This window comes from Furipterus horrens, unplaced genomic scaffold, assembly GCF_987537825.1.
Source record: "Furipterus horrens unplaced genomic scaffold, mFurHor1.1.pri manual_scaffold_6, whole genome shotgun sequence".
Lineage (NCBI taxonomy): Eukaryota > Metazoa > Chordata > Mammalia > Chiroptera > Furipteridae > Furipterus > Furipterus horrens.
Window position 1 is genome coordinate 166115338 of NW_028327176.1, and position 24790 is coordinate 166140127.

At 39.4% G+C, this 24790-nt stretch overlaps 1 protein-coding gene across 5 annotated transcripts in view; it reads left to right on the forward strand.

The window, feature by feature from the left end:
• The first annotated feature begins 7894 nt into the window (after positions 1-7894).
• Positions 7895-24790, forward strand: part of L3MBTL3 (L3MBTL histone methyl-lysine binding protein 3) — a 105636-nt gene continuing 88740 nt past the window's right edge. For 4 of the 5 annotated variants that reach the window (XM_090279836.1, XM_090279839.1, XM_090279840.1 and 1 more), the window contains exons 1-2: positions 7895-7961; positions 11431-11504. The gene's annotated coding sequence lies outside the window, so the exon portion shown is untranslated. Of the gene's footprint in view, positions 7962-9557; positions 9609-11430; positions 11505-24790 lie in introns of those variants that run through there. The other variant, XM_090279838.1, reaches the window with a different exon arrangement.

The following is a 24790-nucleotide window of genomic DNA, read 5'->3' on the forward strand; positions in this document are numbered from 1 at the left end:
AATGTCCTCAAGGTCTGTTTACGTTATAGCATGTGTCAGGATGTCCTTACTTTTATAGGATTATATATATATATATATATATATGTTGTGGTTTCCACCTTTTGGCTATTGTAACTATGCAGCTATAAACATGGACATACAAGTATCTGTTGTAGTGAGACAGAAATTTTAATAGCTCCAAAGGGGCCAGAGAAAGGGCATCTCAAGCTTAGGAAATAACATAAACAAAAGTGAAAATGGATGACAATGACCTGGGCTTGCCTGACATGGCTTACAATGGATTTGTAGGGCACAGTGGTTGCAGATGGAAAGGTCAATCTGTGCCAGTGCTTGAAGGGTACTGAGTTGCATACCAAGTTGCATAACTTTTCTCTAAAGTTATGAGAAACCATGTAGGGCAGTAATATTATGAACTCTATATTTGAGGAAGATTATACTGGCAAGGCTGTAGTTATACCTATAAGGTTATAATCCTAGCAGGAGACAATGTAGGGCAATGGCAGAAGAAGAAGTAAAAGAGGAGGAGAGAATAGAGGAGAAATGTTATAGAGGAACAATGAATAGGACCTGTCGACCAGCTGGATGTGGGTGGCAGGAAGAGGAAGTTGTAGTTAAATCAGTGACTGAGAGCAGGGGTGACATTATCAAGTGAGATGAAGAATGCAGAAAGGAGAAGAAGCAGGCAAAAACAATAGTTACTATTAATTAAGCTCTTATGTGTTACATATCATACAGGCATTTTCTCATTTAATCTTGATAATGGCCCAGAGAAGCAGGGGTTACTAACATGGGAGGAAATTCAGTTGAGGTAGATTAAGTTACTAATATCTATTTAAGTGGTAGAAATGGAATTCCAATCCAGGTCTAACCCCAAAGTTCAAGCCTTTTTATTTTTATTTTTTTTAACCCCCACATTATTTCATTATCTTTAAATGCATAGAATAGCCATGTGAATTCATCTCTCAAAAAATTGGAAATGAAAGTCTGAAGTTCTGTAGAATGCTCACGAACAAAAATAATCTAGGAGTTCTTTACACAAAGTTGAGTTCAAATAATGGTGAGGGAGTCATGAGTTCACTCGGGAGATAATCTAAAAACAGAAGAAAAGGCCAGAACTTAATTCCAGAAGTATTTACATTTATCAGGTGGGAGGAGAAAGAGGGACTTAATCTGAGGGACAAGAGAATAACCACAACAGTGAATTGACAAAAAAGATGCACGAGAAGATAGTTTCAAGGAAGAGATTAGCCAACACTGCGAAATGCTTCTAAAATCTTAAACAGGAAGTGGACTGAGGCCACCAGATTTGACATTTAGGATATCACTCGAAACTGCACAGAGAGGAAAACACAAACAGCAATGTCCATGGACTGAAGAATGAATAAGATATAGGGAAATTAAAACTAAGTGTTAACTACATGTTCAGGAAGTTGGGCATCAATGGGAAGGAGAAATTATGGAACAGTATTTGAAAGGATATAGACTTGACAGAAACTATTTTAGGGCTGGGAAGATAATGAGCATGTGTTTTGGCTATGAAGAAGTCAGTGGAGAATACTAGACTATAAATATTGGGAGAATGATGAAAATTCATGGAGGAAAAGAGAAAGAATGTAACCGAGAACACATTCAGAGGGGGACAGCTGGGGAAAGAGGTATGGATATTTTCCTCTGGAGACCGGAGAGGGAGGGAGAGAGATTTCCAAGATGAAGGGAAGAGTTGAAGGAGCTTGCCTTGTAACCGAGGGAACCGAGAATGGATTTGGCCTTGAGATTAGTGAACAACTTGGTTGGACTGTAGAAGAAGAGTCAACTAGAGTCAAATGAATAGATTACTCAGTTTATTGGGGGCTCATTTTAGTTTAATCTGCAGTGAAGCCAATCAGCTGGATTAGTGACCAAAACTCAGTATCTTTTCAGTCCAAAATATTTTCAGACTTTCATGAGACTCCACAGATACTTGATTGCATTTGGGTACTTACCAAATCCCTTTTGCCCTTTTATAGACCTGTAAGCTAGATTGCTCATGACTGATTTCATCAATGGTATACTGATCTTTACCTGTTTCATTCTTCACTGTCTACTAATTTTAAGGGCTCACATACAGAAACTCTCAACATAGTAACAGAGGGAAAAAACTACTTTTCCAAGCCTTTCATAGAAAAAGATAGGTAAATTGCTGAGATATAATAAAATGTTTCAATACTGAATTTAAAGATTTTGTTCTTTAAAGACTTCAAACCCATTGAGAAACCTCGGTTTAAAAACCTATTGATTCTAGTTTCTGAAATAGAACTAAGTGGAAGGCATAGCTAGTATGATTTAAAGTAACAGATTGTCTTCTCAAACAGACATTCCATTTGACATTCTACATGAACAAAGTAATGTTCCAGATTCTTTTTATGTATAGTTACACTCACTGTATTTATGTGATGAATTCTATTCCAGATATAGGTATTGATGATTAGAATCATGCCTCAGTTACTCCCTTATGGTAGATAATGTAGGAATGTTATAACAAATATTTAGTTAACTGAAAAGGGCTTTGAAGATGTAAAAGTGTAATATAAATGCTAAATAAAGATAATATATTCTGAACAGCAGGCTCCTTTGAAACAGGGTCTATGAATTCATGAATTCATTAGCACTCTCTGTTTACATGCTTTTAGGAACTTTTAGGAGGATATTGCTCATGAGTATGCCTGTGGCATGACACCTATGTATGGCCTAGTAACCAGCTGGGAAAGGGGTAAGTAAAAGAGCAGATGTAATAATTCACATAGTCATCTTTCCTTAAGTCATTCGGTAAATATTTATTGCACACTTAACTGTGTACATGTATAATTCTGTGTTCTAGGAATATTGCAGGGAACAAAACAGGCAAAGATTCTGACTCACAAGCTAACATTTATTGATTACTATCACATGCCCAGGATTAGTCTTGCATCAATTCATTAAATACTTAAGCCCATAAGCAAGGTACTGTTAATATCCCCACTTTACAGATACAGAAACTGAGGTAAGAGAGGTTTAGTCACTTGCCAGAGATCACACATTAGCAAGTAGTGGAGCTGGGATTAGATCCTTACCGTCTGGCCTGTGTGCTCCACTAATGGGAATAAAGAGACTGGGTACCGGAGTGACTAAATTGAGTTTGAATTAGTCCCGTTTAATTTTGTAAGGCTAAAAAAGAACAATTTACACACACTGCTGTTGCTTGTGGCCTTTTATTTACTTAATTAAAAGTGACTCAATTTTTTATACGGGATGGAGAGTTTTTATGGGGATACTAGTGAAGTCAGAAGTTCTAGTTATGCAAGTAGTCTTCATGGTGACCATTGAATGGCTGGTCCTTTCCAAGACTATATAATGACATTTGGGAATAGGAAGTCATGCTGAGTTCAGCACAGCTCTGGCAACTTTATTTGGCTAGCTAACCTCTGTTCTGTTCTACCTTATGATTTCTACTTATGCAGTTTCTAATGCCTAATGGCTAATGAACCTGCACTCTCTACCTTTTTCTCTCTGTGAATCATTTAGTTTTTGTAACGACTATCAACTAACTTTATTTCCAGTATTTCCAGTTCATCATTTTTATTCACATGGAGAAGTGCTCCCTGCTGACTCATAGGCCACCCCTTGCTATTCAGTTCAGTCCTTGGATTAAATGCCCACTTCTGGACCACTCAGCTATGGCCAGGAGACCAGGTTAAATAGAAAGAACATTCTAGAACCAGGCTCTAAGGGTATCTGGGGCTGTTATCACAGACATGTTCTAAGTTTGGCTTGTCCTCTCTGTTATTAATTATTTAATAAGATACTTATGGATTTAGGCTTTAAATGAGTGTGTTATGGAAAATTTAAAAATTTTCCTTTTACTTTAGGGTTTGGATTACATTCTCATATTATTCCACACTTTTCAATATGTCTGTTGTATTTCTATCTTTACCTTTGCCTCTAAAAGAAATGATAATAAATATTCACATCTATCCAGCAACTCTTCATATATTAATTTCTGTAGGATATTGAGAATGTGATATACATTATAATCCTTTCCTTACCTGATAAGTAATATACCCTTTTCTTTTCACCCTCAGCATTTCATTTACATTCACTATCACAGGATCTGCTCTAAGATTACATGCAGATGTTTCACAGAAATATAAGCAGGATTCAAATCAGAGTATCTATATGAACATTTTGGTGTTATCTAGAACACTAACAACAAAAACTCAGCTCTAAAAAATATCAATAATGTGAATCTAACCAAACCTATGTCAATGTCATTTTTACACTTAGAAAAACATGAAACACAATTATGTAGGCTAAAAAAAAAATCAAGAACTTGACTCATACTTAACAGGGTGATTTCAAGCATTGTTCATTTAGAAAATGTCTATAGAAAGACTGCATTCTTACCTTAAGACCTGTGACCACTAGCACACATTACAAGACGGCGGACTGTGGGTTAGGAAAGCGACTTATGGCGATAGAACAGATAAAAACTAGTCATCTTACTAGTACCAGTTTAAACCAGCTGAATGAGCCATAAGCTGATAGCATTTTGATACCTAGTAAGTGGATGGATTTTCACTCCTTACTTGAAATTTCATTCTTGACTCCATATTATTATTATATGTACTAAACAGTGACAAAGTCCCTGTTCTGTGGGAAGGATGGGAAGGAACCTGGCTTTCAAAGAGACCTCAGAAATCAATTACTCTATTTTCTTAGTCTAACTTGTGAGGAGACTGAAGCCCTTGAATGTGAGGTGACCTTAATGTTCCCAATGGGTGGTGGCACAAATGGATTAGAAAGAAAATTCCTTGGACTTCACTCCTGGACACTTTCAGTTTATGAGGGGCTGCCTCATGGAAGAGGTCATCCTTGAATTGTTCTAGGACTGGAGGAGTGTATCTTAGTGTTAGGAAAAGGAAAAGGTTTCTTAATGGAACCTCACACAGAGTGAAGGTTATAGGATGGAGTATGGCAAGGGAGGTTTTGAATGATCTTCATCTGGGAAGTGATGAGACACCTCAAAAAGTCTCTGAATATTGAGTGCAGTGAGTTGCTAAAAACATCTGTATGTAAATTGATTTTAGCTTCAGAATATTTAGGAATGGTATAACCTGAAGTCATTTTGAGGGGAATAGTGGGTATAAATAAGCAAATATGAGGAAAACTAAAGGAGTAAGCTAATACCTTCCTTTGGGATGTCAGGTTTGCTATGTAGGTGTGATAGGGTAGAGCAGGGTGGGATGGGAAGAGGGGAGAATGTTGGAAAATGGTGAAATTAAATGATGCCAAGAAAGAAGTGATATATCCTGAACCATTAACCAGTGACTGAATGGTAAAAGGGTGAAGGAACAGCAAAAAAGTTTCTACTAGTAGATTGCCACTTAGGGAATAGAGAGAAAAAGGTCCTATAAGCTGTATCAGTTTGTATGAGAAATACTACAGTGTTATCTGAATTCTAATGCTGCATTCTGCCTCTGTCTCAAGTAGTGGTACCCAAGAATTCCTTGTAGAAAAAATTGGTAGCAGCCTTTAAAGTCATTATTCTTACACATGAATACCTTCAAAATATTAACTATTCTAAACCACATCTTGAGAACTGAGATGAAATATTTGAGGTTTAACTGATGATTTCTTGAGGAGAAAGACAATATATTGAAGAGAGCCTCAACTGATCCTCGTTTTTGTTAGTGAACTTCAGTAAGTGCACAGGTCCCAGGCAAGCCTTGTTTTCTAAATCCTTGGACTTTTACTCAGGCTTATTACTATTATTATCATCATCATTATCATCATGATCATTTTTAATTGGACCACCTTCCCAGAGGAAAGGTGGAACCATATACCCTGGACACTTGTCCTTCAAGTCAGCTTAGCTATGACTTTTTCTAGAAAGCCTTCCTTATTGCCATAGTTGTTTCTCAATTGCACTTGCTCTGCATTACCCCTGCGTACACTTACAATACTGTACTGCAATGCCCAGTTTACTAACCAGTCTCTTTTCCCAGACTAAATTCCTTTTGGCCTAGTTTTTATCTTCTGTTATTCCCCAGCATCTTGCAGAGTGCTTAGCACAAGGTAGGCTGTTGATATAAGATAATAGACTGTTAAACCAACATCTCTGAAAATATATGTGAAATAGAAAGATTATCCAAAAATTATCTGTGCAGAATGAATCTAAAGTGGATTTTTAGAAAGAGGAATTTAAAATTAACTTTTGTTTATTTTGGGGTAAGGTTTTAGTTTTGCACATAGCTCATAGGCTTTCTTTCCTTCTTCTCCTGTAGTCTGCCTTTGGCCATTTCAGTGCTTATTATTCAAGGGCCAGAAAGAAAAGAGAAGCTGAATTTTAATTATGCTGTTTGAGACCAGCTCTGAAAAAGGTTGGATGTAATGGGTGAAATCTACAGTTAACTGGCTGTGTGAGATTATCTATAGGTTTCACTAACCTAGGCTTCCCCTCTTCACACTCCTAAACCAATGGTTTCCCAACACATGAAGCATATTTTATAAGCTTATTTCAGCTTCACAGGGTTTGTTCCTTTGTACTTTAGTACATGTCAAGCCATATGTCCTGATTTTTGATTTGGAGAATTCAGTCACTACACCAGCAGAAGAAAGTCGGTGGTCTGTTCTCTAGGGTAATTTCATGGTCCTAAGGAAAGAATTTAACAGTTTATTTTCTGAAACTGGTTCAAGGAACATTCCTTAAGTAAAAAAAATTCAATCAAGAATCATATTACTTACATTTTGGAGAAGGATTTTTAATACAGAATTTCCATCTGTGATATATTTAAATCCTAGGCCTCAGGCAGCAATTTCAGAAAAGGGCCTCCTTTTCCCTTTATTAGATGCAAAATAAATAGTCCACTTTGACAGTAGGGCCTTTGCCTTATTTCCCAACCGCTGCAAAGTGTAAGAGTTGGTTCTGCCATTCCTGAAATCACACGGGCTACTTAAATTCTTGCATAGCAAACCGTTATTGGCATTAAACTGGTTATCACAACTTCAGTTACTTGAATTATATTGTAACTACTTGTATTTACTTTAAAAAGAGGAGAGTGGTCAGCTGCCCAAAGAGGCTTGCAGTCAGTAAGTGAAAAGCTATCAATATCGAAATTCAACACTCGTTCTTGATCTAGTTTTGATGCCTAAACAAAGACAGGTTTTGCTATTTAGGACCGCTCAGCCATCTTGACTGAATAGATGAAGAGGTGGTCCTTGACCTGTTTATTGCCAAGGTACTTTAACACTGACTCCTAAGTTGGAGTATAAATCCCAACATATTTTACAACAGAGGCCTAACACGCTTAAGCTATCAATAGAGATCAACACTTAAGAAAAGGAAAGAACACGCATTTTACATCACACACTTTATTATAAATTCTTCCGCTCCTAAAGACGGGGAGGTTCTACTGCATAAAAGCTTTAAAGTTTATTTCATATTTTTCATGACCTGTAGCATGCATTTAGCCTTTGGGGACTGTTTGTATAGGAGTAAGGCCCACTCTTTAATGGCTGAATGCATACATTTAACAGTACGTGGTGGATTAGCTGCTCTGAGAATTGCCTTTAAAAAAAGTAAAGTGAAAAATAGACAAAGAAATCTATAACCTTAGCTGTCTTTCATATTTGTTTTTGGCTGTTCTTGAACCAGCTCTGAGCCGGTGACAAGAATTTTGAAAAGATGCACCTGAAACAGTATCTCCGGGCAGCTGCATTTGCCAACGGGCTTTATTTCTGCTTTCCAGCGGCGAAGGCGCAGCAGCAGTACAGGGAGCCAGCGCGAGCCTCCCCGACAGGCAGCCGCGGCGGCGGCACCGGCACCAGCGCAGTTTCCCCTCTCCCCAGCCCTGACTCTACGCGCACATGCGCACTACGCCCGCAGCCCTGGACCATTTGTCAGGACTACTCGTGAGACGGAGAAAAAAAAAAAGAGAAATTTTGGGGTAAGAAGCGGTTGATCGGATCTAATCTCTAATTAATCTGAAGATGTGTCCTTGCAAAAGGCATTCATTTATTTTTCTGGGTGAGGATGAAAGTTAAGAGACCGAGAGAGAGAAGGAAGCGCACCCTCGTCTTGTGAAACAGATCAGGGGAGGGGAAAGGACAGAAGGGGTTTCTCCCCCACTTCTCTGCGCCTCTGGGAAAGAGGAGAAAACTTAATCCTGGGGAAAAAAGTGGGCAAGTGACTCGGAAACGGCTGGAAGGGGAGTCTCTGGGCATCTCACTCTGAAGTAGTGAGTGCGAGTGTGAAAGAGGAACAAAAGAGAGAGAAAAGAGAAAGGAAAAAATGGGGGGAGGAGAGACTTGTATTTTTTTCTTTGCGCGCACACGGGGAAGGGTGTGTGGGGCCGTGCGGAAGGGAGCCGGGGCGAGGCGGCCGCGTCGGGCTCTCGCCTGCGCGCAGGCGGCGGGATGCGTGTGGGCCCCCTCCTCCTCGCCCCCCGAGCCTGTCACTTTGGTCGCTTTCATGACACCGGGCGCGGGGTAGAGGAGCGCGGCAGCACCGGGCTCCGCCGAGGTGCGTGCCCGAGTGGGCGCCGCGGAGCCGCAGCTCTGGCGGCGAGCGCGGCCGCCGAGGCGGGGGGCACTGGCGGGGGTGGCCGGGGCCGCGGATCGGTGCGGCGGGAGGCGCGAGCTCCGCGCGCCGCCCCTGCGGCCCCCTCCGCCCGTGTGGCCTTTGTGCCGGGCGCGCACCGGAGAGCGAGCGAGCGAGCGAGCGCGAGAAGTACAAGTACGGGAGACCGAGGCAGTGGGAAAAGAGGCCGGGCCACTTTCTCCCCGCTCGGGTTGCGGAGAATGAACTGGTTGAATGTGCAGGCGCGTCTCCCTGGCGTGTGCTGTGTGTGTGCGCGGCGGAAAGGCCTCCCCGACTCCCACCGCGCACACGCACACTCACACGCACGCACACACTCCCGGACCGGCGGCGGGGCTCGGCGGCCGAGAGTTTGCATTTTCTTCCTCGTCACCTCCCCCTACCCGACCGACTGTGTGAGAATTTCATATAGATCAGCTCCAATTTCCGCCATTTTGGGAAAGTTGCACAAAAATAAACCCTCCGGTTTATTTCTGCCCGAGGCAGGAAAGTGCTTCGGGAAGCAAGGCGGAGCGGGCCCGCCGCGGCAGTCCGCGCGGGTGAGGGCGCGGGCCGGGCCGGGAACCCGCGCCGTCGCGGCGTTCACCCCGCGCTGCTGCAGCGCCAGCCCGGGTGCGGGCGCGGGCGTGTGTCGGGAGGCGGCGGCGGCGGCAGCGGCGGCGGCAGCCGTAGCGGCAGTAGCGGGCGGTGGTGGCGGGCTCTGTGGGGGCAGGCGCGGGGCTGCTTTTCCTGCAACTTGTTTACGTCGTCCTTATCCTGGGGAGGCAAAAAGGGGTCCGAGGCGGGGCCGCCGCCCGCCTTGCGCCGCGTGCGTGTGCCTTTCCGGAATAATGGGTTTTGCACACTTGCGTCCTGGGCCCGGCGGGCCGTGCTCGCGCCGTGGCGGCTGGGCGGGGGGGAAGTAGAGGCCGGCGGGGGTGGGGATCGGGAAGCGCAGGAGCCGAGGCATCCGCTGCGCGCCCGGTGAGCTGGTGTGGGGGGAGATGGAGGAAAACTTGTGAGTCCTGGAGGTGGGGGCGGGGGTGCGGGGTACGGTGGCATGGGCTGGGGGAGGGCACAACTTTTGTGTGGTGGCAAAACTTTAATTACCACAAAGAGAAAAGGCCCTATAATCCACCCCCACCCCCACCCTTTCTGGTTAAAGCACGGCCCATAGCGCGACCGTGAGAGAAAGTTTAAAAGCGGGCGGTTTCCTCCCCGCCTAGCCTGCGGAGTGGTGGGGGTATCTGTTCGTCCGTCTGCGCTCGGAGAAAGGTGGGGGTAAGGAGCAGCCCTCTGGGGTCGCAAAGACCGTGGCTATTACCCCACCCTTCCACGGGGAGACGAAGGTAAACGTCGCTTTGGTTTCCCTCCCTCCCCACCGCTTCCTTTTCCTCCCCCTCCCCGCCGATTTTTTGAGGGGACCCAAAAAACGGAGTCTCTTTCCTTATGCAACTTCCTCGGACGCTGTGAGCTCGGCCCTTCCCCCTCCCTGCATCCCTTGGCCGGCTCCTTAACCACCTCGGGTCTACCGCCAGAAAAATGCATTAGAGATCATTCAGAGCGCACAGAAACAAAAATAGATTTTTAATTGTTCTAGTTTAAGTTAACGAAAACAGATGAGAAATAAGAATGGGGGGGGGTGACTGGGGCGAGTGCAACAAATTTTAATTTTGGTTTTCCTAGAGCGTTGTTTGTAGTATCTTTATTGGTTTTGGGAGCCCGAGAGTCTCTGTACTGGCCAGCTCGGTCGCGTGGATTTTTGCGCAAGTTTTTAGAAAAACACTGACTCGAGTAGAGCATTTCTCCGGAAAGTTTCAAGTGCAGCAAAATAGCGAACGTGCAAAACTGGCCAAGGGGAGACCTCTAGTGGTTAAACGCATCTTTAAGTTCGCAAGGCCGAAAGCAAAGTTTGGCCTTTACTTGTAGCTACGTAGTCGGTTCAGACGTGGAAGTAATTAGAGGACCTGAGCGAGCGGCCAGATGTTGAGTGAAAGGATGCTGATCAGCAATAGAAAGTTTAGTAAATCCGAGAGCAAATGAGTTCTAAGGACTCAGACCCCGTAACTTCATTCCTCATTACTTACGTGGGAAAAACACGGCTTTTATTCTGAGACTTGAGCTTAGTCACTCCCTGGGTTAGAAATAATTGTTTTCATATTTATTGTCTATACATTGTATCAATTTTTAATCAGGAGACACAGCAGATATTTTTCACTCTGAATGTTAATAAAAATACCGATACATGTTTAAAAGTTTGAAACAATGAAAAAGACCATTGATTGAAATGTGCTTTTTATATGAGTTGATCATTTTATTCTCTAATAAACATAATTTGATGCTGGTGTTTAGCATTCTAACTATATAGTTATATATAGTCATAAAATAAATAGTCCCTCTTAGTTGTAAGAGTGTAATTTTGTTTCACTGGGTAAAACATTTCTGTGTACGTTGTATAATGTTATTTAAACACTTATGTATGTGAACAAAAACTGCTTACATAATATATATTCTTTTGCCAGTGTATGTCTTGTAAAAAACTTTAATATTAAAGATAAAAGCAGTGAAAGTAATTAAAATTGAGTCAGATCCCTTCACCCCCTTTTCATATAATGGGAGAAACTTTAATGGGGGAATTTGAGATAGAGGAATGATAGGAATGATAAAATCCATTTCACCTCATCCAGGACTAGTTTAATTTAATATACTGAGTGGTAGTGTGAGAAATTATTCAGTGAGTCAAAGTTTAAACTTTTCAATTGTGGATGGTGGACTTGAAGGTTTCTTTTCAATGACAGTGCTTTGATTTTTTGCCTTTCCTCTCTTTAAATTTATGTTAGACTTTCCAGAGAAGTCTTGGGAGTGGACAGCAATCGTAAAGACCATTAGATAATTATTTCTTCATCGCAACTAGGTAAGATTTACTTTTTGAAACAAATTGCTTGGTATATTTACAGATGTTAAAGGCTGCATTTAGGGATCAGGAAGAAGGAGCGTGTGGGGACAAGGTTGACCGAAAAATATCATTTTATGGGGGCACGTTGAATGCATGAAAGTCCTGACAGTGATTGAAGCTGGAATAAAACATTGGGAAAAATTATGAGATTGTCCTGAATAATCTTTGGACTGAATCTCTTACTAGATTCTTATTTTTTTCCTTTTTACTGAATTTATTGGGGTGACTGGTCAATAAAATTATATGGATTTCAGGTGTACAGTTCCATAATACATCATCTGTATATCTGTATATTGTATAGTGTGTTCAGTACCTCAAGACAAGCCTCTTTCCATCACTATTTATTCCCCCTTACCCTCTTCTGCCTCCCCCACGCCCACTTTTCCTTTTGGTAATAACCATACTGTTGTCGGTGTCTCTGAGGCTTTTTCTTTTCTTTTTTCTTTTTCTTTTTTTTTTTTGGCTTAATCTCTTCACCTTTTTTATTCAGCCCCACAGCCCTCCCACCCCCCACAGCTGTTAGTCTGTTCTCTATGAGTTCTTACCAGATTGATAATGAGAATTTTAATTGTACCTGTTTCCTGCTGGAAAAAATAAGAAAACTAGAACAAAGCAATTGTAAATTAATGTAACTGTTGTGTAAGTACACAATGATATCAGTGAATCTGGAGCTTCGGAAAAGCTTTATAGTAAAAGTTAACAGCCAGTGCTTTGGGGGTATTTGATTCATGTGGTTTAAATCCAACATGGGTGACTTGTGTCAAATATCATGTCATAGGGTCGTAGTGAGTTTTCATTGTGTAAGCATAGACTTGTCAATTTTCGAACATATCTCCACAGGGGAAACAGTTGTTATCCATTAAGATCCCTTCGGCAGGTTTGGAAGGTGCTGGTTTGTCCTCAGTAACCCAGTATCTATGCTCAGGGCAAAGGTTATTCTCAGGCACGTGGGCCAGCCCTCTCTTGGGTACAGCATCGAGGTACATTTGTGCTGCTCTAGTGCTTTCTATTATTTATACCTTTTTCTTCTCTTTTTTGTCCTTTAATTCGCCCCCTCTGCCTTTCTGCTTCTTTTTTCCTTCTCTTGAGAATTAAGAGTTGCTGATGTTGTTTGGTGAAAACAAAATAAATTAGCCTTACCTTTTATGTACAGGACTATTAATCCTCATGGGCCACTTTGTAACCAGGATAGGTGTGGTCTGGATGTCAAAACTGAATACAGTATTCCCTCACTTATCTCAGGTATTACATTCTAGACACCACCCCCCCCCCCCATGATAGGTGAAAATCTGTGTAGGAGCCTTACATTTATTTTAGTATTTATATATATTTTAAGGCTTTATAAACCCTTCCCACACACTTAGAAACCATTCTCAGTCCCTTATTAACCTTTCCCACTCCCTTATTAACCTTTTCCACACTTTTATAAACACTACTTATGTTCTTAAACATATTCTACACTCTTAAACCTACGTAACTTTAACAACATACGTATACAGTACCAAAATCCCATGATACAGTGAGCCGCAATAAGTGAACTGAGATATAGAGAGGAACTATTGTAATTGCCGATATAAGAATGATTATTAACAGGAGTTTATTGTCATTTCCTGCTTGTGGATTATCTTGAATAGTGTTATCAGCAAAGCAAATAGATGTGGTCCATGCACATCATGCAGCAGATACAAGGGGGCAAAATCAACTATGAGAACATCTTACAGATAGAAGTAGAGTTCAAGCAGAGTAATGTGTTTTCTAGGATGGGGAGTCTTGTGTTTAGGCATGCTGAGTGGAAGACAGTAATTTTTTTTCCCTTCATTCGAGGAGTCATTGAAGCTGTAGATAGAGTGCTAGAATAGGAATCAAAATAATTTAGTCACTAAAAATTTTGTGTAAGTTCCTTTACCTCTTTCTGTCTACATTTCCCCACCTGGAAACTGGGAGCAGTAGAGCTTGCCTTGCTTCCTTCGCTGAAGGGATCAAATAAAAGAAAGTTGGGAGAACTGTGAAGGATTAATTCTGATATTTGGTAGTCATTTAACTATTTTAGCTATTTTACTTGAGCCTACTTTAGTGAAGGGCAAAAGGTAGGTTGTTTCGGACAGAACAGAGTGATGATTTAATTGCTGGCTAAAATTATTAGATGGATTTCTGGTATATATATTATGTAGACTGTCACAGTACTTCCAGAGGATATTTATTTTCTTTAGAAAAAGAAGTGGCTTATCTTTTATAGTATTGGCTTTTTGAGAGAAGGGACTATGTTTTCACATGGGTGCTGAACACAAAGTGAAATTTATTTATCCCAAACTAGACATTTAATAGGTAGGAGTAAATGAAATAAATACTTCAAATTTAAAATGATGCCTAATTGTGGAAATGGTAGGGTGGTAAAAGTAGAAGGGTTGATGTGAGGGGAATTCGTGTCCTGTAATTAATATTTTAGTTGCTTGATTCTGCTGGGAAATGAGGATGAGAAAATAGGTAACTAGGATAGTAAGGATTTAGACTACAGGGGGCAGGAAGTGGATCCTGCAAATGACTGTCGATCCATGTAGGGCTCCCACACACCTGTGTTTTCTAGACCCCTGTGCTATCAACTGTGTTCTAGACAAAAAAATATGTCACAAGTACTATCATTATTTTCCATTTGATGATACCAAACTTGACAAACCCAGACAAGTTTTAGTTCTTCTCTCTTTTCTTATACATGATCTAATCAGTGTTCCAAGAACCCGAAAACTGAATAGTGAAGGAAAGAAGAAAAATATATCCTGTTTAATTAGTCCCTGAATAATTGAGGGTTGTTGAAAAATCTCCACTGGTTGGTTTGGTAGTTTGTTTTTAAGAAATGTACTCATATATTTCAACCAAGGCTATTTATAGTAGATATAGTGAGGATGGGAATGTGATGTGGGACAAGGAAACCCTTGGGGTCCCAAGGAGGAAAGAAAAGCTGAGAGATTCTCCTTGGCCATGCTTCTACTAGTCAACCAGTTTTTACTGAGTTCTTACAGGGCCAGACGCTAAAAGACTAGGTGTTTGCCCTTGAGGAATTCCCTAGACCCTCACCAGATGAGTAGACACAGCTCTGAGCTCTGCTAATGTGAGTGTAACAGCTGTACTTTGTGCCTGTAGGAAAGAATAAGGGCTGTAGCACTCTTGGGAGCCAATGAGCCAGGAAACATGAATTCCTGAGTTAACTAATGCAGGGCCATGGCATATAATTGTATACACATAGCACAATGTGTTACATTTCTGTTTTAGTGCCTAGTCTTTAGGAATGAATGAGAACCTCTTCACCAACTGTGAAGGAATACCTAGACTGTAAATCTAATAGGGGTGCTGGATTTGGGCTGATTCTTTTCTCCTTTGATCTAGATGTTCACAAAGGTGACTGGTGAAGATCCACAACTTTCCTTAACTTGCTACTATTGGAGGACTCATTTCTTACAAGGATTTGGGAGACAGTGCATTTAAATAATATTAAACTATTTATCTGGGAGACATTTTAAATAATGCTGTTTATATCTTCATTTGTGTATGTATTTACATATGATATCTGGAAGTTCAGGGCATCCTGAAGATGAATTTTGTAAAGGCTTTATTATCCAATGGGAATATTCTCAAGTTACCTTTCTGCTCATTACTAAGTTAAATCATTTCACTGACATGAGATTATGAACTAGTTTGTATTCATTGCAACATCAGCTCTGTAGCAAGTGGATGAAAGCAAAACACCAGGAAAGGGTACCTTGAAATATAACTGAGTTGGATTTATGAAGTCAGATTGGGAAAGCCCTTTAAGAATTCCCTATTTAGGAGACAGGGTGGTTTGGTGGAAAGAACAAGGACTTTTGAGAGGAACTTGAGTAAAGTTGGATAATGTGATGAGCCTCAGTTTCTTCCTCGGAAGTGGACTTGGAATTAATGACTGGGATAGTGATGGGAAGAATTATATGTGTATTACATGTAAAGTAAGATGCCTTCTGTATTATTATTATTTCTGTAGTCAGTGTTTTGTGTTAGTCAAAAATATTTATTGAGAATCTATTTTGTGTAAGTCTCTGCTGGGGAGTGCTTCACATAATCAACACCTAGGACAGGGTTGAATGAATGTGCTTCGCCTCAGTGCATTTATAGTCTAGTTGAAGAGGTAGCCTAAACATATAGGTTGGTAATTAACAAAACAAAGTCGTGGCTCAGCGCTAGTAAATGAGAGATCAGTGCAGTAGGTACTATAGTGGTACAGCTGGTTGTGGTGTTAAATGTGTTTCTAAAGTAGGACCTGGGAGGTGGGATATCCTCTGCAAAACACTGCAAATGTTGATATATTAGGTGTAATTGTACACTGAATGCCTTCTGATTGTCAAATGTTAAACTAGGTACTTTATCCAACTAATACTGAGTGCCTTTTCTATGCCCGGGTCCTGTTCTAGGCACTTGAGTATTGTCTCAAATACTTTCACTAACCTTGAGCATTTGGTATTATGCTTTCTCTTTTAGAGCAAAGTGGCCCTCGGAGGTACTTAGTAACTTGTCTGAGTTCATAGCATGCAGTTTGAAAGGGGTGGGACCAAGGAAAATGATACTAGCTTATGATCTCCCCGCCCCCCCAACACACACATAAAATGGTTTATTTGTTGAATGGGGCTAAAGGAAGAAAATGATTAAATTATAGCCCATGGGTCAGAGTGGTTTTGCATGGATTAGCGACATAATTGCCAGACTAGTTATTCACTATCACCACTTTGCACACCTCACCATTTTACTGATTTTCTTAACAGTTCACTGGATGAAGAAGAAGTAAACATCGAAAATGTCCTGGTGTTTGAGACTTGGAATATCTCACACTTTCAGATGCTTTAACTTGGCTGTTGGCCTCATCTTGGATGGCACATCAGCTAATGTGGAAAGCACAGGAAGACTGGTTTTGGTTGTGACCCCTACTCCTTTTGAGCTGCTGCTTCTCCTGCCTCTTCTTTCCTGTGTCTCAAACACACAGTGCCTTCTTGTTGTCCAGAGTTTCTGACCCAGATAGGCCTGCCTTCCACTCTGAAGAGCATCTTCTTTCTTCCCAAGGGCTTAAGAAAAAAAAAGAAAGGAAAAAAGAAAAAACATAGACCCAAATAACAGTATGGTGATTACCAGAGGGAAAGAGGGGAGGGGGGACAAATGAGGGTAAAGGGACATAAATGGTGAAAGAAGGAGACTTGGCTTGGGGTGGTGGACACACAATACACTATACAGATGATGCATTATAGAATTGTAAACCTGAAGCCTATATAATTTTATACACCAATGTCACCCCAATAAATTCAAATCCAATAAAAAGTTTTTTTTATAAGAGAGTTGGATCAGCAAGAGAATATCCAAAGATGACATTGCTCAGAAAGTATCTCCCATAACATTCTGAAAGCTAATATTAACCAGATGCACCTTGGAAGAATTTAGTTCTATTCATACATTTGAGTGTATTTAGTTCAACACCTGGGTGTTGCTGGGTCCTAAAAGGAATGATTGTTTTGTTATATGTTGAGGTTTCTAATTTTCAAGGTGATAAGTCCTAGAATATTTCTAAGAAAACTCATTTTCAGATTAGTGAATTTTCTCTTTATATGTTGGTTTACTAAGATGAACAATAAGGAACAGGTAAAATAATGGGAAGAAATTATCTCTTCATTTTCCTTTTTTTTCTTTTTTAAACCAAGAATTGGAAAAAGAGCAACTATTGAGTTATACTGAAAAGAACGATTTGAAATGATCACAAACTGTTAACAAAACGTTATTCAGATTAAGTTTGGGAATTACTGGGCTTAAATATTAAAAAACTTTCATTTGTTTTATGTTAGAGTAGACCTGGTAAAACAGTAGGGTTAGTTATCAAAAAATGTAAGTCAGTCAATAAATGAAAAGAATGGAACCTCAGTTTACCAAACTAAATTCAGAAGATGATGGAATTTACTCAGAAGCCAGGATTATGAAAGGAAAGAAGAAAATTAAAATGAGAGATAGAGATAATGAGGAGAAGCTGGGTACAGTGCTCAAATCAAAATTAAAAAATGAAAACAGGAACTAGATATGACTTAAGAATATATTCATCAGCGGGGCTATAATTACTGATGTTATCCTCTTTAACCAGAAGCGTATGCCCATGTTTACAAAATGAAATGAAGTCTCGATTCATTGTGTGGTTCCGTGTTGCAATAGGAATTATATAAATCTGTTGTACAAGTTAAGGTCCATCAAGAGAGCTTTAGTCTGACTTAGGATGCCATTATGTGCATTGATTACAGGGTAGACTAATTCTCCTTATTTGAAGCTCTTTTATCTAATAAGTTTTTTTGAGAACCTATTATGTGCCAGGCCTTTTCAAGATTAGACCATAGCTTTATGTTATATGTAATTTTAAGGAATTAAACTAGTTCAGTTACTAGATCATTTTAAGTAAGATTGTTCAGGTACCAAAATCAGTTGATTATTTTTCTCCATCTGTTACACAGATTGAACCCTGAACTGTGAATTGAAATTACTAAGTGGACAATCTGGTCTGGTTGTTAAATGATTTAAATAATTTACCCTGTTGGTTTGTGGTCTTATTTAGTAGATTTCAGGCCTAGCTGTTCAGTTTATTGATAAGGAGTTTAGCTACAAATGGTTATCAAAGTAAGCTTACAGACATGACTTCTATGAGAAAAATAAGATCTACTTTATTACATGCAAAAGACTAATCTTATTTTTAGCTCTATGTTCTATAAACATATGAAGAAGTATAAGAAAAATACCACTGTTAGCATTTTAAAAAATTATGAAGTAAAATCAAAAAGAATAAGATAGTACTTTTAGTTTTGTTTTATTTTTTAATTTAAGTTCAGGCATATTTTGCATAATCATCGAAATATCTGTATCAGACAGGTTCTTGTTCTTTCTAATGCCCTTTGAATCCCTCTAATGATGTAAAATTTCTATTATTATCCTGCTAGGGTAGTATATTGATGATATGATAGCATCTTTCAAGCTATTTCTGCCTCAAATTGAGATATCTTTATAGTCTGTACATTGAAAATGAACTTCAAATAAAAGCGTTTGAGGAAAGCTTATTAAATATGCCATAGGCCAATTTAATATCAGTTTGTGATTTCATTTTCTATGTACATTTTTTTTCTTGAAAGGCATTTTTCATTTTCTGTTTCTCCTTTAGAGGAAGTATGTAGGTTAGGCCACAGAATCTCAATAATTCATTCTTCGTACAGTAACAAAAGGAAGGGCAGGAAGTTGAGATTTTGTAAAGGTAGTCTTCAGTGACTACCCCTTTGCATATAATCTCCATGGCAGAAAAGGTAACAAGTCAGGTAAACATTGCTGTGTTATAAATAGGGTTGTGCTCATTAAATATGACCACCAGATACGGGGTGGATGGTGTTTTTGAGAAAATATCAATAAGAAGGAACCATTGTAATAACTGATTCCCTATTTAAAGGAAGCATAGATTAGTTGCCACTTGGGTGTCTACTATTTAAGGATAGATTGGGTTTGTTCTTCGTGGTACTAAGATTTTAGTTCTCAAACCATAATGATCTGGAGTTTGCCTACCTAAAATCTATGAACTTGGGCCCTCAGGACAAAATCTCACATCTCTCCACACAGATCTCAATTCCAGTATGTCGGCTACTCAGAGTTCTTATCAGTCAGTGTGAGTAGAATATCAAAGCTGGTATCTGTCATGCTTGATTTGAAAGGAAATTTTTTTCTTTGTAGCAATGTGTGTTTGTTGAGAGACGCTTCAAGTGTGAGTTTAGATTTTTCTCTTATCCTGTTGAATAAGCCTGTTTAAGAGGTTTGAATTTAACTTCTTTTGATGTGTTCTCTGCTGACACTTAAATAAGGAGTGTTGCTTGGAGCGGTAATGTTATGCTTCTGCCAAAGAGGTAAATAAATACTTAGCAGCTTCGTTTTGGTAGATAGAATTTTCACTGGAGAATATGAGATAGATGGACAAATGAAGATATTTTTTTCCTGATTTCCCCTCTCCCCAATCCAATTCTAGGCAACTAGGCATGCATTTTCCCCTTCTCTTTTATGTATTCATTTGTTACATTTTATTGATACTTATTTTAGATATTCACAAAGAATAAGGAGATGAAGTCCCTTTCCTCCAAAGCCTCCTCTAAGTAGATGATCATGATACAATGTAATACATATTATAATGGGGTACAGAATCTCTTCCCATCCATTCTTTTCCTGGCAGTTCATGAACACATATTCCAACTCATACGGAGAAAGACTCTTACTATAGTCATTCTAGTCCCCTTTGGGGAGGATCCATAGCTTTTATCTCTTTTTTTCTACTGGACTCTTGCTATACTTTCTGACTGTGCTTTCTTTCTGTTTGCCTCTGTAGCAACTTTTTTGAGAGCAGATTCTGGAACCAAAGTTGGTTCATGAGGAAGCTTTCATGCCTTCTCAGCAAAAATGTCACAGTAAGATTGCCAGTGATCTAGTCTTGGTCATTATTCAGAGATTCGTTTTTTGATTGTTAAAGTGTTTTTTCTGAGAGCTTGGCAAGAATGAGTAGTTACTGCCTCTACATCGGTTTCCCAGATTCACTTTGAAGTTTTACCTGTCTGAAATCCCAGAGTCTTAGCATTGTTCTCTTAACCCCCTGCTTTTCCCTGTCTCCATCTCTGGGCTACAGGCTTTGTGGTGCAGAGGTGTTGGTTTTTACGCATTTGTCATTCCTTTGCCCTGGTATGCTTCAGACATCTGGTGCAGTAGTGTTTGGAGAAAATGTGGACATGGGAGAGCAGCTTCTTTCTTTTCTTCAAAGTTACTGTAGCTATTGTGGACTGAATATCCACTATATGCAAAGCACTCTAACATATATAAATTTTTAAAAAATTAAATCTCTGTGAAGTAGATATTCCCATTTCATTTTTCAGATGAAGGAGCTAAGTCTCAGGAGAGGTTAGGTACTTTGCCCAAGATTATGCACCCAGTAAATTTGGAAGCCAGGATTTAAAACCAAGCACTCTGTCTCCAGATCCTGCGCTATTCACCATTACATTAGATTGGCTCTTGTGTTGTTCAGATACATGTTGGACACTGTGGTATAGTCTGAGGGGCACTGTCTCGGGAGGTGAAAGTCTGTTTTTTGGGCTGGATGACCTCAATTTTCTCATCTGCAAAATGAGGATTTAAGAATACTTGCCAGTCTTAAGAGGTAGTTCGGAGGGTCAAATAAGCTGGTATTGGTGTGGTTTTTATTTCTTACCTTCTCTGCAGATCCAGACTTTCAGTTCGTGGGTAAGGCCCATTTTTTCATGTTACGTTTGAGCATCCTGTATTGGGTTGCTTATCTTTCAGGGGACAGTCACCTTCTTGTCAGCTCGCCTCCAGGTGGGCTCTTTGTCCTGGCTGTGCTGTAGGAGCTCAACACTGGGGCAGTCTGTGCCCTCACTCTGAACCACAGGTTTATCCACGCATGGCAGCTACAAGTGAAGGACTGTGTGAAGGGAGGGTTGTGAAGGACACAGAAACTCTGTTTATCTGTTGTCAGAGTAACACAGTAGATTCCGGATGGTTGTGAGGGACATATCGCAAGACTATCACCTGTCCTCAACTTGAAAAAAATCATTGTAGCACATAATTCCTTTGTTCACATTACTCAAGTATAAGTGAAAAATGTAAATGATCTCAAGACCTTAACTACTTATCTCACTTCATGAGCAATTTTTGTACTGTCTGGAGCACTTATTGAAACAAATTCACACATCCTTTCTACTGATTTCCTTTTGGAGCATTTGGTAGTTTTGTTCACACAAATGTGTCTGAGTCATCATTGCATTTGACATTTCAATCTTTAATTTATCTGAAACTTCAATTTTGTGGCTAGGACCTATTGCTTTCATAAACATTTCCATGTTCCCCTCATTCTGTCATCAACACTAGAATCAACTAGCAGTTAATTTTCTTTGTTTCATTTCTTAACAAGAAAAAATGTTTTTATCACTTTATTTACAATGGCCATAGCACTAAAACTAAACACTTGAAGAGCCTAGCTGGACCTTGACCGGTCCAGGCAGCTTGCTCTTCGCTCTCAGCTTTATGGCCCATGTGATTCAGAATCATGCCTCTGCAAAATGACAAATACTAAATGTCACTGGAACTTCAGATGTCACTCAGGAATTGTGGAAACTATAAATGGTGTGCAAATGCCCAGGACCTGCTGGATATATATTTTTGATACCTGAGTTGTGGAGAAGTGAACCCTACTCTTCCTTTTCTTATTGATCTGTGGTGCTGATTCATTTGCATATACAGTTAAATACTTACTAGTAAATTACCCAAGAGCTTTGGGGAAGTTGATTTTTCTTGGTGACTTCTAAGTTATAACTTCAGTTGTTGACTTCAATAACAAACATGGAAGACATGCCTTTTATAACAAAGTATTTTAAATAAGCATGACACAGGATTTTTAAAAAATTTAAATTAACTTTGTAAAAATCTTTTTTATCATTCACCAGGTACAAAAGCATGTAGAGAGAGAAGGTTCTCTTCCATGACTGTCTTTCAGCAAACCATTTTCCCTCTCTGGAGGCAACCAGTGTTACCAGTTTCTGACAAATCCTTGCAGAGATAGTCTATGCACATATAAGCAATACACATATTTATTTATAGCCCCTTTCATTTTATATGAATAGTAGCGTATAGTTTCTGCATCTTGCATAAAATTAGTAGTATTAATGGTATCTTGGAGCTCTTTCTATATCAGAATATAAAGAGCTTCCTTATTTTTTTTACAATGGCATCATATATAATTGTATGGGTGTACCACAATTGGCCTTGATTGATTGACACCTGGGTTTTTAAAATTTTTTCGCTATTTCGTGGAATAACCTTTTACATTTTTTCTTTTATACATATGTTAGGTATAAAAGTATATATAGTGCAAGTATATATAGAATACACTTCTAGAATCAGGATTGCTGAGTTGATGGATATGTTCTTGAAAGTTGATCTCCATAGGAGTTGTTTTAATTTATAATGCTGTCACCAGTGTATGAGAGGGCCTGCTTCCACATAATCTCATAAGATTTTTGAATGTAAGATATTAACTAATTTCATCACCATCTAATGTTTCTAGATTACTAGTGGTGTATGGTGGGTCGGAACTTCCAGTGATTTATTTACATGAGAAATTGAGGAAGTTCATCCATTACATGCAATATCCCAAGAGAGAGTCAAGTTTGGTTTGGAGACAGTGAGTAGTACAGGAGACAGACACAAGGGGTAATTCTGAGACAGTGTTGTATGTCAGTTAGTCTGTCTTCCAGGCATTTTGTTGGAGGTTTAGGGCAAGAAGATAGTAATAAAAATTAGCAAAAGCTAGAGTGAACTGTTTCACAGAAGGAGGGCTTTCAGGGTGTAATATAGTGTACAGGTACCAACAGCAATGGTGGCCACCTTTAGTGAGTTGTTGCCTTAATGAGACAACAGAGTGGGCATTGGTAGGAACACGCTGGACATCAGTACCTTGATTTTAGCTGTTGGCAGACATGACATGTGTGTTAGTGGGAATCAAAAGCTGCATTGGCACATTTGTGGAACAGCTAAACCCCAAAGCTGTGCCTTTTTGACAGCAGCGAGCTGGAGACCATTGGAGTTTAGACGAGATTAGGAGGAAAATGGTAGATCTTGTCGGATAGCACAAGGACCAATCATGGTATACACTTTTAAGGTACTTTCTTAGGAAATCTCAGCACCATTAATGAAGTTTGGAATGGGGTTTCTGCAGAATGAGAAAAACTGATTGCAACTTGTATTGTGAGTGACTATTTAATTTTTCTGGCCTGTGGAATACAGGCTACACATGAGATTATGGAATAGTGATAATTAAAACGTAAAACAGAACAGCATTTCTAAATGTTAAAAAATATTGCTTACCTCTCAGAAACATGATTTGTTGGAGTGAAAGGACTTTGCATGTTTGTGTGCACACACTCGAGGATGGTAACAAGGTAGAAAGACTTAGTGTGTCATAGAAGCAGCTCCTGTTAAAATAGTATTGGTTGTTGGCTAGTCTACATGATTATGAGATTGGGGGAAAACACCTCATCTATCCCAGCTCTTCATACTAATTGTGAGAGTGAAAGTAGCTATTAACTTCAAAATTAGATCATGGGAAAGACAACAAAATAAATATTTTCATGATGCAGTAACTTATATAAAATGTCCACAAACCTTAGAATAAAACAATAGATAGAAACAATTATAAATTTTAGATATATGCTTATAGTCAGAATACACTGTGTAACATTACCAGTTTTTGGTAGAGCAAAAGCATATTCTAATTATTTCCTAAAATGTGTAATGCAGGTTTTGTACAGTATTAGCTTTTAGATTTCTCCTACTTTCTATTGCTCTTTTTAGTCACAGGATTTTGTGCTTATGAATTTTATACACTCAGGTTTTTAAGTTATAAAAGACTGAAAATCTGTTTGTGTGGTATATATGTCTTAATGACATTTTGTCAATAAGTGTATTGATGGTATTTTACTAAAAGGATACGCATTGCACTGGTATACATAATTTCAGAACTTTGGTGCTAGAAAACATAGGGAAATAGGTTTTGCTAGGTTCTTAGAGGGGACAATATTCTACAAAGGTTAGACAATGGCTGAGAAAAATAGACTGGGTTGGAATCAGGCTGACCTGGGTTCAAATCCTGCCCATGACACCAACTGTGGTTTTGGCTGAGTTACTGAACCTTTCTGTGGCTCGCTTTCTTCAGTGTAGATTATAGGGATAATGCAACCTGGCTTTTTGTAGAAAAGAAATAAATGAAACAATGGATATAAATTGCTGCTTTGAATGTTTTTCTGGAAGGCGGTGAAGTCTAATTAATAAAATAGCAAGTTTATGTATTATGTCTGATGTGGACTGCCTGGTGAACAGATGTTATTATAACTAGAGAAAGAACAGGAAACTTTTTTTTTTTTTTTTTTTAAAGGATCACTCAAGTTTTACCGAGTTTACCCACCAGGGTAGAAGTTGCCAATCCTCCATCACTTTACAGGGAAGTCAGTTTTGTTATTGATCTTTATTTAGTGAGGTAGGAGTCAGAGACTTTAAGTGCAAATCTTAATTAATATTTTTACTATTTCTTAGATTAATTCTTTGTTAGGCTTTTATATCCTAGTTCCTGTTTTGAGGATTAAGTCTTAATGATAGTGAAATCTGATGCT